Source organism: Meles meles, chromosome 3 (genome assembly GCF_922984935.1).
Source record: "Meles meles chromosome 3, mMelMel3.1 paternal haplotype, whole genome shotgun sequence".
In the NCBI taxonomy this organism is placed as follows: Eukaryota; Metazoa; Chordata; class Mammalia; order Carnivora; family Mustelidae; genus Meles; species Meles meles.
In genome coordinates, this window is record NC_060068.1 from 91,833,122 (window position 1) to 91,840,864 (window position 7,743).

The window sequence follows — 7,743 nt, forward strand, 5'->3', positions numbered from 1 at the left end:
ATCAAGATTCGGTTTTGGTTTTTTTGGTTTTTTTTTTTAATAATCTTAAGAGTTCTATCGAACTCTTCCGGTTCTGCCTAGTAGAAATTCTCTGATGTCTCTATGACTGAGGTGTAAAGCATCTGTTAATGTGCTTGAAAATGCTTTACAGAATGCAAAGAAATCAAGCTGCACAGCTTTTAAATTTAAAACTGCATCATTAAATATGTTTTATCATGGTTGGTGACACATACCTTGTACCCTCTGGGTTATGTAATTAAGAAGTCTAAACCTTTAATCCATATGCAAAGGTATTTTAAAAAGATGTATATGATTGTGCTCCATAAAAAAAAGTATGAGACATACCACATGTCAGATATAAAAACCTTTCCTTTGTAGGTCATACCCAAAAGGCTATGTTTTTTGGTACATTTCAACATATATATTTACCAAGATTTGCATCTTGGGCTTTGTGTGCACGTAGCCTCCTAAAGAACAGTCATAAATAAATGCAATGAGGCCATGTTTCCATCAACATCCTAGATCAAAAATTCTGACTCTGGCTCAGGCATTAACAAAATATATAACCCCAACTAGAAGAGTGACTGGCACACACTAGACATTGACATTTGTTCAATAAGTTAACTTGTTAAACTGCTCTGAATCTCTCTTAGCTCTTAGAATAGCCCGGAAAAGTAACTCTGTTCTCTCAACTGCAGAAAGTTTTTGTGAGGCTCAAATGAAATAATAAAACATGGCAGTGCTTTGATATTTATAAAGTATAATACAAGTTTAAAAACAAAGTAAAACCATCCTATAAAAAACAAACCAGTACTCTACTATAATCCTCAAATCATTAATTAGAATTTTATGTCCAGTGACATAAAATTAAACACAATTGGCACTGGCTCTGACCCTCATCACCTCACATTTGGCAGGATAGCAAAAGCTTTACAGATCTGTCTCTATTTTTTTATCCATTCCAGGCCATCCTACCTTCACTGGCAGAATAATCTTGCTCAATGATCATTTCTGTCAAGTCACAACCTAATAAGGCTGGTTGCTATTGACCTATCCTATCCTGAGTTGATAAACTGTTTTTTAAAAAATCATTATTATTTTAAACCAACCAAGCTCTTCTCCTTATTATGCCTGAATTTCTTTGAAAAATTCCTGTGCTTACTGTGTATTTACCCCAAAGATACAGATGTAATGAAAAGAAGGGCCACCTGTAACCCAATATTCATAGCAGCAATGGCCACAGTCGCCTAACTGTGGAAAGAACCAAGATGCCCTTCAATGGACGAATGGATAAGGAAGATGTGGTCCATATATACAATGGAGTATTATGCCTCCATCAGAAAGGATGAACACCCAACTTTTATATCAACATGGACGGGACTGGAAGAGATTATGCTGAGTGAAATAAGTCAAGCAGAGAGAGTCAATTATCATATGGTTTCACTTCCTTGTGGAGCATAAGGAATAACACAGAGGATATTGGGAGATGGAGAGGAGAAGTGAGTTGGGGGAAGTCGCAGGGGGAGACAAACCATGAGAGATTGTGGACTTTGAGAAACAAACTGAGGGTTTTTGAGGGGAGGGGGATGTGAGGTTGGGTGAACCTGGTGGTAGGTATTAAGGAGGGCACGTATTGCATGGAGCACTGGGTGGGGTGCATGAACAATGAATTTTGGAACACTGAAAAAAATTAAATTTTAAAACAATTTCTGTGCTTTGAAATAAGTCAATCAGAAAAAGACAATTATCATATGATCTCTCTGATATGAAGAATTTGTGGGGGGTGGAGGGTAGGGAAGGAAAAAATGAAACAAGATGGGATCCAGAGGGAGACAAACCGTAAGAGACTCTTAATCTCAGAAAAACAAACTGAGGGTTGCTGGAGGGGAGGGAGGTAGGAGGGATGGGGTGTCTGGGTGATGGACATTGGGGAGGGTATGTGCTATGGTGAGTGCTGTGAATTGTGTAAGACTGATGATTCACAGACCTGTACCCCTGAAACAAATAATATGTTACATGTTAATAAAAAAAAGTTTTCATAAAATATAGAAAGCAACAAATTTTAAAAAAATTCCATGCTTTTGGGTCTTTAGTACACAAACCTTAAGAGATTATTCCAAAGAGGCTGTTAAACTGGTGAGTTTGGAGGCAGCAGCCAGCACTCCCCGTAACCAGTAATCTGCTCCTCTGGTGGAAAAGTAGAGGTACAAGATGGCTCCAGTTTTAGCTTAGATTATCTGTATCTGTCTAAATCTTATAACTTGAACTCTTCCATAGTATTTGCATCTGTTCTGTTACTTCCAGTTTGTGGATCTAAGCTCAAATGGAGAAAATAGGTTAGCAGAGACTGACTTTGATTTTACTATTGTCCACTTTGGCCCAGAACTTTCTTACAGATTTTTTTTAAAGAACTTTTAGTGGTGATTCTCCTTTCCCCTTAATTTACTCAGATTTGAATTCTAGTTAAACTTGTGTAACTTCACTGTAACTAATTTTAGTCCTTACACAAATATATTAAAAATGCCTGGAGGGGGCGCCTGGGTGGCTCAGTGGTTTAAGCCGCCTTCGGCTCAGGTCATGATCTCAGGGTCCTGGGATCGAGTCCTGCATCAGGCTCTCTGCTCGGCAGGGAGCCTGCTTCCCTCTCACTCTCTCTGCCTGCCTCTCTGCCTACTTGTGATCTCTCTCTGTCAAATAAATAAATAAAATCTTTAAAATAAAAAAAATAAAAATGCCTGGAGGTACAAATCCCAATTTTACCTGCTCTAAAATATCCACTCTGTTCTTCTCCACTTGGTTTCTCTCCATTGCCTACAAACATGTTCAGGCAATTTTCTCTTGAGGGGAAAAAAATCTCTTGATCCTTCACTTCCTATTCAAATTCCATTCTATTTTTCACTTTCCCTCCCCTGCCAAATTCTCAAATGAGAGCTGTAAATACTTACTGCCTTCATTCCCCATCACTCATTCATTTCCTAAGCCCTAAATCTGGATCCACTCCTCTATGGAACTATATTTCTTAAAGTGAACAAATACCTTCCAATTACCTCATTCAGTGGACATCACCATCTTTATTTGCCTTGAACTCTGAAAAACGGTCTACCTACTTTCTTCCCTACAACACCTTGCCCATTCCTGCCTCAGCTTCCTTTCCATGTGGCATGGTGCAGTGAAAGCGTCCCTTTATGCTTTCTCCTCCCAATTTAATCTATAATGACTGTCCTACCTGGGTGATTTTCCCCAGTCATGATCATCAGAAGGACCTAAGAAAGATTTTGAACAAATAAGGAGTAAAAATTCTATTCCAGGGCCTAATGGTTTAAAATCTCCAAAGGAAGAACTTAATATGGCCCACTTTTTAAGAAGTCACCGGGAGATTCTGAGGTGTAAGTACAACTGATTAAAATTTCTATATACAACTGGCTAAGATCTGTTGATTATCCCTGAATTCCCGTAATTCAATATTTTCTGTATATTGGCCACTTAGAAACTATGTACTAAATAGACTTTGATTATTTTCCTAGTCCACCTTCTTCATTATAATTATTTCATTTATACTTTCTGATAGTGTATTGAAATGGATTAATGGTAAGCTGTTGGTAGAAAGCTAATGTATAAAACCTTTTAAGGTCCATATTGGATTTAGATCTATGTAGAAATACAAAATAATATGGTGTCACATTCAATTCTTGTCTATATTGAGATATTCCTAATAGTTATACTTATTATTGTAATGTTTGCTTTAATTTCCATTTACATGACTAATCCCTCTCAAACATAGAAAGTATCAGGGATTCTCCCTTATACCAGATTTTCAGTAATTTGATGAGCATGAACTCAGAAATAACAGGAAGTCGTCTTTTCACCATTTGCAGTAATATACCCAAATTTAAAAATCCTTTATATATCCTGGGGCCCCTGGGTGGTTCAGCTAAGTAAGTGGCCAGTTCTTGATTTTGGCTCAGTTCATCATCTCAGGGTTGTAAGATGCAGCCCCCTGCTTAAGAGCCTGCTTAAGATTCTCTTCCTCTCTCTCCCTGTGCTCCTCCCTACCTCCCCCCAAATTCATTTATATATCCTTACAATACTTGTTAATTCAGGAGCTTAACATACTCTTATATATCACAGATCACTGGTGACATAAACCAAAATGATTAATGGTATGCTAGGGGTCCTCATTCCATATTTTAAAAAACTATGAGCAGTATTAGTTTTCTCAATGTATTCAGGCCAAATCAAGTATAGCTAGAAAGAAAGGTCTCAGTAAAATATTTCTTTTTTTTTTAATTTTAAAGATTTCTATTTATTGGACAGAGAGAGAGAGAGCACAAGGAAGGGGGAGTGGCAGGCAGGGGGAGAAGCAGGCTTCCCGCCGAGCAGTGAGCCTGATGTGGGACTCAATTCCAGGACCCTGGGATCATGACCCAAGGTGAAAGCAGACACTCAACTGACTGAGCCACCCAGGTGCCTCAAAATATTTCTTATTGTTAAAAGATAGTACTTGATTTTTGGTAATAATTTAAGCAACTTTACAGAAGGCAAAGTTGCCAATAAGTAATAAGCCCCCAAACATGCCTTATTTTCCTAATCTTTGTTAATATACATACTTAATTTTGATGGCTATTTGAATTCCTTGTTTAAATAGAAAATGCATGTTATATACTGTTAATGGAGCATAGATCGAACAGAGTAAATATATTTCCAATTGTGGAAATACATTAAAGACATTTTTTACGTCATAGATTTAGCTTTCCATTAAGAGATTTTTTGGCTTGATTAATTTCATATGACTATTTCATTGTGTTTTAAACCAAACACTTATAATTTTTAATAGCTATATAATACTCCATATATTTCTAACTCATTTTCTGCTGACACATTCATTGTATCATTGGGTTGTCTTCAATATTTTGCCAATATAAAATTCTCATTGTGAACATCTTTGTAAAACTTTTTTGCTGTGGGCAAATTCCTCTAAATGTCTGCCCCCACCCCACTCTCAAGTAATCTCCTTGAGGGTAGGAAGCTTATTAATGTTCTTCACTATATCCTTGGAGCATAGAACAGCACCTAAAACACAGATTTTCACCAAATATTTGTTGAATAAATGAAGGGAAAGTTTGATAACTGCATTATATATTGTCAACTTTATAGCCTTTGATGTGATAGTCTCTTTTCCTCCTGAATGAACTAAATTGGTAATGTATTTCCTCATTGAGATGACCCAGAAAACCAATATTTAATGTCAGTCTTCTAAACCTCAAAAATCTCCAGTAGATATAGATTATTACATATGTAACAAATGCTCATAAAATTGTTTTTAATAGCAAAGGTTATATGTAAATAATCTTGGAACACTATATCAAAAACTAATGATGTACTGTATGGTGACTAAGATAATGCAATTAAAAAAAAAAGATACAAAATAAAATGAAAGGGAGACCCCACCTAAACCCTCCAAGTTCCTTGGCCTGAGAGGAGCCCTGTTAATACCACAATCATCTAGTAATCCTCAAATTGTATCACGCACAAAATTCGTGTGGTTGATTGTTAGGTAGAGTCTAGGGTCCTGTACCCGGGATTGTGATTCAGTGCATCTAGTATAATAGATAAATGGTAGATCTAGTGTGATCTAGTAGATCAAGAAACATCAAGAATAGAAACTGATTACATATGAAACATGCAGGACAAAGGACAGTGATATGGCAATTTTCTGATTCTTAAGAATGGAGAAGACTGTCATTACTAGATGTTAGAATTTTTTCTGGTGTACAATTACACAAAGTAGGAAGTAGTCTATGTTGGTGTGACTAGAAAATATAGTTTGAGAAAGAACCAGGCAAAATTGAAGTCAAAGAATGAAAAAATAACTGATAATTTAGAGAAATATATTCAAGAATATAACCTCAGATGACAAGATTTTGGTAGAATCAATATTCTTGTTTACTCATGAGTGACATTTAAATAACCTTTACTAACTCCTAAGACAAATGGTGAAAAAACAGGAACTTGACCAGGAGAAGAAAGCCCCTGAGAATACAGGAATAAATCCTCAGGCTGACTCCATGGGTGCTCAGTAGATCTAGTTCATGTTTTTACTGGAGTGCTCACTTCAAAGGAAACTTCCTGAAACCTCACAAATACTGACTTCTTTCAGAAGCTGGTAATATGAAGCAAAACAATGTTTCCAACAACTCAGTTGTGATGAATTGTACTTGAGAACAGACAGTTCCTGTTAGAAGTAACCATACCCTACCATGTGACCCAGTGAGCTGTCCCGGATGACCACATTTGAGAATTTCAGGGTTTTTTTTTCTAAGTTTTCTGTTCTAAGGAAAGTCACTCTTTTCAAATAGACATCTCTTTGGAACAGAAATCACAGGCCTTACCTGCGAAATAGACATCATAATATTTAGAGATGTGTGTGAGGTGGGGGGAGATTCTAATGAATGTAAAGTATAAAAGGAGTGACTTACAGTGCTCCATAAAAATGCATGGCCAGGGCACCTGGGTGGCTCAGTGGGTTAAGCCTCTGCCTTCAGCTCAGGTCATGATCTCAGGGTCCTGGGATCGAGCCCCGCTTTGGGCTCTTTGCTCAAGCAGGGAGCCTGCTTCCCCCCTTCTCTCTCTGCCTGCCTCTCTGCCTACTTGTGATCTATAAAATAAATAAATAAAGTCTTTTAAAAAATGCATGGCCAACTTCATATTGGATGACATAGAAAATGGAACAATTAAATGAACCTGCTGCCATAGAATTCTTTCCATTCTGTTTTTGGAATTGAGGGTCCTGAAGACTGAATATCTGCAAAATTCTCCTTGAGAATTATTCACCCATTCAACAAATATTTACTGAATGCCTCCTATGTGCCAGGCTTTACTGCAGGTGTATGGGATGTATCAGTGCACAAAACCAAGATCCCTGTCCTCATGTTATTGTGACCTTACATCCTACTGATGGAGAGAGAGAGAGAAAAAAAAACGATAAACACATAAATAGATAAGTAAGTGATACAGTGTATTAGAGAATGATAAGCATACAAAAAGAAAAGAAAAGAAAACATAACAGGATGACAAGGATCAGGAGTGTTTGTGGGGCAGATAGTCCAGTAGGGTAGGGAGGGCAAGGTTCATTGAGGCAGTGAGTTATGAACAAAAACGAGGAGGACAGGAAAAAATTTCATCTCTGAGACTATGTAGGAAAAGGGCCCTGCAGCCTTAGGCATCAGCCACACAAAGGCCTGCCTGGTTGGCATGAGGAGGAGTCGGAGAGAGCAGAGAGGGTCAAGCTACGATCCAGGCCCAATGACAGCTGTGGTGGATCCCTCAGAGTTGTCCTGAGTTAAACCAAATGGCCAGGCTTCGATACTCCCACAGTGATCTGTCACTGAATGTGGGCCACCCTGGGATGGCTGTGAACTTGAACAAGGTGGCTGTCTTCAGCTGAGAGCTTTGAGAGCAGTGGACTGTCTAATGACATCACTCCCAGCAGCTTCATTAAAGGACTCACTGGGAGGTATGTCTCAGGATCAACTCCTGGGGCCTCCTCATTCACAAGGTCACCTGTGCTCCTTGAGGGCTGCTTCAGCATGATTTCAGCATTCCAACCAGCTGGAAGACGGGAAAGAAGAAAAGGGGAATTCTGTCACAGCATATTGCTAGAATCTCATCACATCGACATACCTAGCTCCAAAGAAAACTAGATTATTGTTTTTCATATTTTATGTTTGGTGGCCTGGGATAGCA